This window comes from Mixophyes fleayi, chromosome 1 (genome assembly GCF_038048845.1).
Source record: "Mixophyes fleayi isolate aMixFle1 chromosome 1, aMixFle1.hap1, whole genome shotgun sequence".
In the NCBI taxonomy this organism is placed as follows: domain Eukaryota; kingdom Metazoa; phylum Chordata; class Amphibia; order Anura; family Limnodynastidae; genus Mixophyes; species Mixophyes fleayi.
The window spans coordinates 63,849,778-63,857,277 of record NC_134402.1 but is presented as its reverse complement, the minus strand read 5'-3'; the positions used below and the strand labels follow the sequence as shown (position 1 = coordinate 63,857,277).

The 7,500-nt window shown below is 45.3% G+C and overlaps 13 non-coding genes and 24 pseudogenes across 13 annotated transcripts in view; all 37 read right to left on the bottom strand.

Moving 5' to 3' along the window:
* LOC142112845 (5S ribosomal RNA) overlaps positions 1-62 on the bottom strand; it is a 119-nt gene extending 57 nt beyond the window's left edge. The window contains exon 1 of the ribosomal RNA XR_012681297.1: positions 1-62. This exon is cut by the window's left edge and continues 57 nt beyond it. This is a non-coding gene — a ribosomal RNA (5S ribosomal RNA).
* An 82-nt stretch (positions 63-144) lies between these two features.
* LOC142123159 (5S ribosomal RNA) lies at positions 145-263 on the bottom strand. Its single transcript, XR_012684391.1, has one exon. It is a non-coding gene; the product is annotated as a 5S ribosomal RNA (ribosomal RNA).
* Positions 264-347: 84 nt separating this feature from the next.
* On the bottom strand, positions 348-466 carry LOC142136146 (5S ribosomal RNA). The gene has a single exon (XR_012687463.1). It is a non-coding gene; the product is annotated as a 5S ribosomal RNA (ribosomal RNA).
* An 84-nt stretch (positions 467-550) lies between these two features.
* LOC142122178 (5S ribosomal RNA) lies at positions 551-669 on the bottom strand (annotated as a pseudogene).
* An 84-nt stretch (positions 670-753) lies between these two features.
* Positions 754-872, bottom strand: LOC142111229 (5S ribosomal RNA). The gene has a single exon (XR_012680942.1). It is a non-coding gene; the product is annotated as a 5S ribosomal RNA (ribosomal RNA).
* An 85-nt stretch (positions 873-957) lies between these two features.
* LOC142136297 (5S ribosomal RNA) lies at positions 958-1,076 on the bottom strand (annotated as a pseudogene).
* An 84-nt stretch (positions 1,077-1,160) lies between these two features.
* Positions 1,161-1,279, bottom strand: LOC142116792 (5S ribosomal RNA; annotated as a pseudogene).
* An 84-nt stretch (positions 1,280-1,363) lies between these two features.
* LOC142136134 (5S ribosomal RNA) lies at positions 1,364-1,482 on the bottom strand. The gene has a single exon (XR_012687461.1). It is a non-coding gene; the product is annotated as a 5S ribosomal RNA (ribosomal RNA).
* Positions 1,483-1,566: 84 nt separating this feature from the next.
* On the bottom strand, positions 1,567-1,685 carry LOC142119573 (5S ribosomal RNA; annotated as a pseudogene).
* An 84-nt stretch (positions 1,686-1,769) lies between these two features.
* On the bottom strand, positions 1,770-1,888 carry LOC142114897 (5S ribosomal RNA; annotated as a pseudogene).
* An 84-nt stretch (positions 1,889-1,972) lies between these two features.
* LOC142136122 (5S ribosomal RNA) lies at positions 1,973-2,091 on the bottom strand. The gene has a single exon (XR_012687460.1). It is a non-coding gene; the product is annotated as a 5S ribosomal RNA (ribosomal RNA).
* An 84-nt stretch (positions 2,092-2,175) lies between these two features.
* LOC142111875 (5S ribosomal RNA) lies at positions 2,176-2,294 on the bottom strand. Its single transcript, XR_012681036.1, has one exon. It is a non-coding gene; the product is annotated as a 5S ribosomal RNA (ribosomal RNA).
* Positions 2,295-2,378: 84 nt separating this feature from the next.
* LOC142136110 (5S ribosomal RNA) lies at positions 2,379-2,497 on the bottom strand. The gene has a single exon (XR_012687459.1). It is a non-coding gene; the product is annotated as a 5S ribosomal RNA (ribosomal RNA).
* Positions 2,498-2,581: 84 nt separating this feature from the next.
* On the bottom strand, positions 2,582-2,700 carry LOC142120858 (5S ribosomal RNA; annotated as a pseudogene).
* An 85-nt stretch (positions 2,701-2,785) lies between these two features.
* Positions 2,786-2,904, bottom strand: LOC142136559 (5S ribosomal RNA; annotated as a pseudogene).
* An 84-nt stretch (positions 2,905-2,988) lies between these two features.
* Positions 2,989-3,107, bottom strand: LOC142128821 (5S ribosomal RNA; annotated as a pseudogene).
* Positions 3,108-3,190: 83 nt separating this feature from the next.
* Positions 3,191-3,309, bottom strand: LOC142136098 (5S ribosomal RNA). The gene has a single exon (XR_012687458.1). It is a non-coding gene; the product is annotated as a 5S ribosomal RNA (ribosomal RNA).
* An 84-nt stretch (positions 3,310-3,393) lies between these two features.
* On the bottom strand, positions 3,394-3,512 carry LOC142122167 (5S ribosomal RNA; annotated as a pseudogene).
* An 84-nt stretch (positions 3,513-3,596) lies between these two features.
* Positions 3,597-3,715, bottom strand: LOC142122046 (5S ribosomal RNA; annotated as a pseudogene).
* An 84-nt stretch (positions 3,716-3,799) lies between these two features.
* LOC142136132 (5S ribosomal RNA) lies at positions 3,800-3,918 on the bottom strand (annotated as a pseudogene).
* Positions 3,919-4,001: 83 nt separating this feature from the next.
* On the bottom strand, positions 4,002-4,120 carry LOC142123610 (5S ribosomal RNA; annotated as a pseudogene).
* Positions 4,121-4,203: 83 nt separating this feature from the next.
* Positions 4,204-4,322, bottom strand: LOC142115965 (5S ribosomal RNA; annotated as a pseudogene).
* Positions 4,323-4,406: 84 nt separating this feature from the next.
* Positions 4,407-4,525, bottom strand: LOC142122134 (5S ribosomal RNA; annotated as a pseudogene).
* An 84-nt stretch (positions 4,526-4,609) lies between these two features.
* Positions 4,610-4,728, bottom strand: LOC142127267 (5S ribosomal RNA; annotated as a pseudogene).
* Positions 4,729-4,811: 83 nt separating this feature from the next.
* On the bottom strand, positions 4,812-4,930 carry LOC142111714 (5S ribosomal RNA). The gene has a single exon (XR_012680990.1). It is a non-coding gene; the product is annotated as a 5S ribosomal RNA (ribosomal RNA).
* Positions 4,931-5,014: 84 nt separating this feature from the next.
* LOC142113189 (5S ribosomal RNA) lies at positions 5,015-5,133 on the bottom strand. The gene has a single exon (XR_012681359.1). It is a non-coding gene; the product is annotated as a 5S ribosomal RNA (ribosomal RNA).
* An 85-nt stretch (positions 5,134-5,218) lies between these two features.
* Positions 5,219-5,337, bottom strand: LOC142135658 (5S ribosomal RNA; annotated as a pseudogene).
* An 84-nt stretch (positions 5,338-5,421) lies between these two features.
* On the bottom strand, positions 5,422-5,540 carry LOC142128932 (5S ribosomal RNA; annotated as a pseudogene).
* Positions 5,541-5,623: 83 nt separating this feature from the next.
* Positions 5,624-5,742, bottom strand: LOC142137308 (5S ribosomal RNA). The gene has a single exon (XR_012687950.1). It is a non-coding gene; the product is annotated as a 5S ribosomal RNA (ribosomal RNA).
* An 85-nt stretch (positions 5,743-5,827) lies between these two features.
* On the bottom strand, positions 5,828-5,946 carry LOC142132601 (5S ribosomal RNA; annotated as a pseudogene).
* An 82-nt stretch (positions 5,947-6,028) lies between these two features.
* On the bottom strand, positions 6,029-6,146 carry LOC142119595 (5S ribosomal RNA; annotated as a pseudogene).
* An 84-nt stretch (positions 6,147-6,230) lies between these two features.
* On the bottom strand, positions 6,231-6,349 carry LOC142119606 (5S ribosomal RNA; annotated as a pseudogene).
* Positions 6,350-6,433: 84 nt separating this feature from the next.
* On the bottom strand, positions 6,434-6,552 carry LOC142123181 (5S ribosomal RNA; annotated as a pseudogene).
* Positions 6,553-6,636: 84 nt separating this feature from the next.
* On the bottom strand, positions 6,637-6,755 carry LOC142120372 (5S ribosomal RNA; annotated as a pseudogene).
* Positions 6,756-7,043: 288 nt separating this feature from the next.
* Positions 7,044-7,162, bottom strand: LOC142125328 (5S ribosomal RNA; annotated as a pseudogene).
* Positions 7,163-7,247: 85 nt separating this feature from the next.
* Positions 7,248-7,366, bottom strand: LOC142113630 (5S ribosomal RNA). The gene has a single exon (XR_012681617.1). It is a non-coding gene; the product is annotated as a 5S ribosomal RNA (ribosomal RNA).
* An 84-nt stretch (positions 7,367-7,450) lies between these two features.
* Positions 7,451-7,500, bottom strand: part of LOC142114032 (5S ribosomal RNA) — a 119-nt pseudogene continuing 69 nt past the window's right edge.

The following is a 7,500-nucleotide window of genomic DNA, read 5'->3' as shown; positions in this document are numbered from 1 at the left end:
GCCCTTCTTAGCTTCCAAGATCAGATGAGATTGGGCTTGTTCAGGGTGGTGTGGCTGTAGGTATGTTTTCCTACTGACCTACATCTCTTATACATCTGAAAACCAGCATTGAAGGAAGCCGGAACAAGAAAAAATAAAATAAAAGGCCTACAGCACCTGGTATTCCCAGGTGGTCTCCCACCCAAGTACTAACCAGGCCCGGCCCTGCTTAGATTCCAAGATCAGATGAGATTGGGCTTGTTCAGGGTGGTGTGGCTGTAGGTATTGGCTTCCTAATGACCTACATCTCTTATACATCTCAAAACCAGCATTGAAGGAAGCCGGAACAAGAGAAAATAAAAAAAAATGGCCTACAGCACCTGGTATTCCCAGGTGGTCTCCCATCCAAGTACTAACCAGGCCCGGTCCTGCTTAGCTTCCAAGATCAAATGAGATTGGGCTTGTTCAGGGTGGTGTGGCTGTAGGTATTGGTTTTCTAAAGACCTACATGTCTTATACATCTCAAAACCAGCTTCGAAGGAAGCCGGAACAAGAGAAAATAAAAAAAAACTGCCTACAGCACCTGGTATTCCCAGGTGGTCTCCCATCCAAGTACTAACCAGGCTGGGCCCTGCTTAGCTTCCAAGATCAGACGAGATTGGGCTTGTTCAGGGTGGTGTGGCTGTAGGTATTGGTTTTCTAATGACCTACATCTCTTATACATCTCAAAACCAGCATTGAAGGAAGTCGGAACAAGTGAAAATAAAAAAAAATTGCCTACAACACCTGGTATTCCCAGGTGGTCTCCCATCCAAGTACTAACCAGGCCCGGCCCTTCTTAGCTTCCAAGATCAGATGAGATTGGGCTTGTTCAGGGTGGTGTGATTGTAGGTATTGGTTTCCTAAAGACCTACATCTCTTATACATCTCAAAACCAGCTTCGAAGGAAGCCGGAACCAGAGAAAATAAAAAAAAAATTGCCTAAAGCACCTGGTATTCCCAGGTGGTCTCCCATCCAACTACTAACCAGGCCTGGCCCTGCTTAGCTTTGAAGATCAGACGAGATTGGGCTTGTTCAGGGTGGTGTGGCTGTAGATATTCATTTCCTAATGACCTACATCTCTTATACATCTCAAAACCAGCATTGAAGGAAGTCGGAACAAGAGAAAATAAAAAAAAATTGCCTACAGCACCTGGTATTCCCAGGTGGTCTCCCATCCAAGTACTAACCAGGCCCAGCCCTGCTTAGCTTCCACGATCAGACGAGATTGGGCTTGTTCAGGGTGGTGTGGCTGTATGTATTGGTTTCCTAATGACCTACATCTCTTATGCATCTCAAAACCAGCATTGAAGGAAGCCGGAACAAGAGAAAATAAAAAAAAATGGCCTACAGCACCTGGTATTCCCAGGTGGTCTCCCATCCAAGTACTAACCAGGCCCGGTCCTGCTTAGCTTCCAAGATCAAATGAGATTGGGCTTGTTCAGGGTGGTGTGGCTGTAGGTATTGGTTTTCTAAAGACCTACATGTCTTATACATCTCAAAACCAGCTTCGAAGGAAGCCGGAACAAGAGAAAATAAAAAAAAACTGCCTACAGCACCTGGTATTCCCAGGTGGTCTCCCATCCAAGTACTAACCGGGCCGGGCCCTGCTTAGCTTCCAAGATCAGACGAGATTAGGCTTGTTCAGGGTGGTGTGGCTGTAGGTATTGGTTTCCTAATGACCTACATCTCTTATACATCTCAAATCCAGCTTCGAAGGAAGCCGGAACAAGAGAAAATAAAAAAAAAAGGCCTACAGCACCTGGTATTCCCAGATGGTCTCCCATCCAAGTACTAACCAGGCCTAGCCCTGCTTAGCTTCCAAGATCAGACGAGATTGGGCTTGTTCAGGGTGGTGTGGCTGTATGTATTGTTTTCCTAATGACCTACATCTCTTATACATCTCAAAACCAGCATTGAAGGAAGCCGGAACAAGAGAAAATAAAAAAAAATGGCCTACAGCACCTGGTATTCCCAGGTGGTCTCCCATCCAAGTACTAACCAGGCCCGGTCCTGCTTAGCTTCCAAGATCAAATGAGATTGGGCTTGTTCAGGGTGGTGTGGCTGTAGGTATTGGTTTTCTAAAGACCTACATGTCTTATACATCTCAAAACCAGCTTCGAAGGAAGCCGGAACAAGAGAAAATAAAAAAAAACTGCCTACAGCACCTGGTATTCCCAGGTGGTCTCCCATCCAAGTACTAACCAGGCCGGGCCCTGCTTAGCTTCCAAGATCAGATGAGATTGGGCTTGTTCAGGGTGGTGTGGCTGTAGGTATTGGCTTCCTAATGACCTACATCTCTTATACATCTCAAAACCAGCATTGAAGGAAGCCGGAACAAGAGAAAATAAAAAAAAATGGCCTACAGCACCTGGTATTCCCAGGTGGTCTCCCATCCAAGTACTAACCAGGCCCGGTCCTGCTTAGCTTCCAAGATCAAATGAGATTGGGCTTGTTCAGGGTGGTGTGGCTGTAGGTATTGGTTTTCTAAAGACCTACATGTCTTATACATCTCAAAACCAGCTTCGAAGGAAGCCGGAACAAGAGAAAATAAAAAAAAATTGCCTACAACACCTGGTATTCCCAGGTGGTCTCCCATCCAAGTACTAACCAGGCCCGGCCCTTCTTAGCTTCCAAGATCAGATGAGAGTGGGCTTGTTCAGGGTGGTGTGATTGTAGGTATTGGTTTCCTAAAGACCTACATCTCTTATACATCTCAAAACCAGCTTCGAAGGAAGCCGGAACAAGAGAAAATAAAAAAAAAATTGCCTAAAGCACCTGGTATTCCCAGGTGGTCTCCCATCCAACTACTAACCAGGCCTGGCCCTGCTTTGCTTTGAAGATCAGACGAGATTGGGCTTGTTCAGGGTGGTGTGGCTGTAGATATTCATTTCCTAATGACCTACATCTCTTATACATCTCAAAACCAGCATTGAAGGAAGTCGGAACAAGAGAAAATAAAAAAAAATTGCCTACAGCACCTGGTATTCCCAGGTGGTCTCCCATCCAAGTACTAACCAGGCCCAGCCCTGCTTAGCTTCCACAATCAGACAAGATTGGGCTTGTTCAGGGTGGTGTGGCTGTATGTATTGGTTTCCTAATGACCTACATCTCTTATGCATCTCAAAACCAGCATTGAAGGAAGCCGGAACAAGAGAAAATAAAAAAAATGGCCTACAGCACCTGGTATTCCCAGGTGGTCTCCCATCCAAGTACTAACCAGGCCCGGTCCTGCTTAGCTTCCAAGATCAAATGAGATTGGGCTTGTTCAGGGTGGTGTGGCTGTAGGTATTGGTTTTCTAAAGACCTACATGTCTTATACATCTCAAAACCAGCTTCGAAGGAAGCCGGAACAAGAGAAAATAAAAAAAAACTGCCTACAGCACCTGGTATTCCCAGGTGGTCTCCCATCCAAGTACTAACCAGGCTGGGCCCTGCTTAGCTTCCAAGATCAGACGAGATTGGGCTTGTTCAGGGTGGTGTGGCTGTAGGTATTGGTTTCCTAATGACCTACATCTCTTATACATCTCAAATCCAGCTTCGAAGGAAGCCAGAACAAGAGAAAATAAAAAAAAAAAGCCTACAGCACCTGGTATTCCCAGATGGTCTCCCATCTAAGTACTAACCAGGCCTAGTCCTGCTTAGCTTCCAAGATCAGATGAGATTGGGCTTGTTCAGGGTGGTGTGGCTGTATGTATTGTTTTCCTAATGACCTACATCTCTTATACATCTCAAAACCAGCATTGAAGGAAGCCGGAACAAGAGAAAATAAAAAAAAAAGGCCTACAGCACCTGGTATTCATAGGTGGTCTCCAATCCAAGTACTAACCAGGCCCGACCCTACTTAGCATCCAAGATCAGATGAGATTGGGCTTGTTCAGGGTGGTGTGGTTATAGTATTGGTTTCCTAATGACCTACATCTCTTATACATCTCAAAACCAGCTTTGCAGGAAGCCGGAACAAGAGAAAATAAAAAAAACAATTATACAGCACCTGGTATTCCCAGGTGGTCTCCCATCCAAGTATTAACCAGGCCCAGCCCTTCTTAGCTTCCAAGATCAGATGAGATTGGGCTTGTTCAGGGTGGTGTGGCTGTAGGTATGGTTTCCTACTGACCTACATCTCTTATACATCTGAAAACCAGCATTGAAGGAAGCCGGAACAAGAGAAAATAAAAAAAAATGGCCTACAGCACTTGGTATTCCCAGGTGGTCTCCCATCCAAGTACTAACCATGCCCGGTCCTGCTTAGCTTCCAAGATCAAATGAGATTGGGCTTGTTCAGGGTGGTGTGGCTGTAGGTATTGGTTTTCTAAAGACCTACATGTCTTATACATCTCAAAACCAGCTTCGAAGGAAGCCGGAACAAGAGAAAATAAAAAAAAACTGCCTACAGCACCTGGTATTCCCAGGTGGTCTCCCATCCAAGTACTAACCAGGCCGGGCCCTGCTTAGCTTCCAAGATCAGACGAGATTGGGCTTGTTCAGGCTGGTGTGGCTGTAGGTATTGGTTTCCTAATGACCTACATCTCTTATACATCTCAAAACCAGCATTGAAGGAAGTCGGAACAAGAGAAAATAAAAAAAAATTGCCAACAGCATCTGGTATTCCCAGGTGGTCTCCCATCCGAGTACTAACCAGGCCCGGCCCTGCTTAGCTTCCAAGATCAGATGAGATTGGGCTTGTTCAGGGGGGTGTGGCTATAGCATTGGTTTCCTAAAGACCTACATCTCTTATACATCTCAAATCCAGCTTCGAAGGAAGCCGGAACAAGAGAAAATAAAAAAATAAGGCCTACAGCACCTGGTATTCCCAGGTGGTCTCCCATGCAAGTACTAACCAGGCCCGGCCCTGCTTAGCTTCCAAGATCAGACGAGATTGGGCTTGTTCAGGGTGGTGTGGCTGTATGTATTGGTTTCCTAATGACCTACATCTCTTATACATCTCAAAACCAGCATTGAAGGAAGCCGGAACAAGAGAAAATAAAAAAAAATGGCCTACAGCACCTGGTATTCCCAGGTGGTCTCCCATCCAAGTACTAACCAGGCCCGGTCCTGCTTAGCTTCCAAGATCAAATGAGATTGGGCTTGTTCGGGGTGGTGTGGCTGTAGGTATCGGTTTTCTAAAGACCTACATGTCTTATACATCTCAAAACCAGCTTCGAAGGAAGCCGGAACAAGAGAAAATAAAAAAAAAACTGCCTACATCACCTGGTATTCCCAGGTGGTCTCCCATCCAAGTACTAACCGGGCCTGGCTCTGCTTAGCTTCCAAGATCAGACGAGATTGGGCTTGTTCATGGTGGTGTGGCTGTATGTATTGTTTTTCTAATGACCTACATCTCTTATACATCTCAAAACCAGCATTGAAGGAAGCCGGAACAAGAGAAAATAAAAAAAAAAGGCCTACAGCACCTGGTATTCATAGGTGGTCTCCCATCCAAGTACTAACCAGGCCCGACCCTACTTAGCATCCAAGATCAGATGAGATTGGGCTTGTTCAGGGTGGTGTGGTTATAGTATTGGTTTCCTAATGACCTACTTCTCTTATACATCTCAAAACCAGCATTGAAGGAAGTCGGAACAAGAGAAAATAAAAAAGAATTGCCTACAGCACCTGGTATTCCTAGGTGGTCACCCATCCAAGTACTAACCAGGCCCGGCCCTGCTTAGCTTCCAAGATCAGATGAGATTGGGCTTGTTCAGGGTGATGTGACTGTAGGTATTGTTTTTCTAATGACCTACATCTCTTATACATCTCAAAACCAGCATTGAAGGAAGACGGAACAAGAGAAAATAAAAAAAAAAAGGCCTACAGCACCTTGTATTCCCAGGTGGTCTCCCATCCAAGTATTAACCAAGCCCAGCCCTTCTTAGCTTCCAAGATCAGATGAGATTGGGCTTGTTCAGGGTAATGTGGCTGTAGGTATGGTTTCCTACTGACCTACATCTCTTATACATCTGAAAAGCAGCATTGAAGGAAGCCGGAACAAGAAAAAATAAAATAAAAGGCCTACAGCACCTGGTATTCCCAGGTGGTCTCCTATCCAAGTACTAACCAGGCCCGGCCCTGCTTAGCTTCCAAGATCAGATGAGATTGGGCTTGTTCAGGGTGGTGGGCTGTAGGTATTGGCTTCCTAATGACCTACATCTCTTATACATCTCAAAACCAGCATTGAAGGAAGCCGGAACAAGAGCAAATAAAAAAAAATGGCCTACAGCACCTGGTATTCCCAGGTGGTCTCCCATCCAAGTTCTAACCAGGCCCGGTCCTGCTTAGCTTCCAAGATCAAATGAGATTGGGCTTGTTCAGGGTGGTGTGGCTGTAGGTATTGGTTTTCTAATGACCTACATGTCTTATACATCTCAAAACCAGCTTCGAAGGAAGCCGGAACAAGAGAAAATAAAAAAAAACTGCCTACAGCACCTGGTATTCCCAGGTGGTCTCCCATCCAAGTACTAACCAGGCCGGGCCCTGCTTAGCTTCCAAGATCAGACGAGATTGGGCTTGTTCAGTGTGGTGTGGCTATAGGTATTGGTTTTCTAATGACCTACATCTCTTATACATCTCAAAACCAGCATTGAAGGAAGTCGGAACAAGTGAAAATAAAAAAAAATTGCCTACAACACCTGGTATTCCCAGGTGGTCTCCCATCCAAGTACTAACCAGGCCCGGCCCTTCTTAGCTTTCAAGATCAGATGAGATTGTGCTTGTTCAGGGCGGTGTGGCTGTAGGTATTGGTTTCCTAAAGACCTACATCTCTTATACATCTCAAAACCAGCTTCGAAGGAAGCCGGAACAAGAGAAAATAAAAAAAAAATTGCCTAAAGCACCTGGTATTCCCAGGTGGTCTCCCATCCAACTAATAACCAGGCCTGGCCCTGCTTAGCTTTGAAGATCAGATGAGATTGGGCTTGTTCAGGGTGGTGTGTCTGTAGATATTGATTTCCTAATGACCTACATCTCTTATACATCTCAAAACCAGCATTGAAGGAAGTCGGAACAAGTGAAAATAAAAAAAAATTGCCTACAACACCTGGTATTCCCAGGTGGTCTCCCATCCAAGTACTAACCAGGCCCGGCCCTTCTTAGCTTTCAAGATCAGATGAGATTGGGCTTGTTCAGGGTGGTGTGGCTGTATATATTGGTTTTCCTAATGACCTACATCTCTTATACATCTCAAAACCAGCATTGAAGGAAGCCGGAACAAGAGAAAATAAAAAAAAATGGCCTACAGCACCTGGTATTCCCAGGTGGTCTCCCATCCAAGTACTAACCAGGCCCAGTCCTGCTTAGCTTCCAAGATCAAATGAGATTGGGCATGTTCAGGGTGGTGTGGCTGTAGGTATTGGTTTTCTAAAAACCTACATGTCTTATACATCTCAAAACCAGCTTCGAAGGAAGCCGGAACAAGAGAAAATAAAAAAAAACTGCCTACAGCACCTGGTATTCCCAGGTGGTCTCCCATCCAAGTACTAACC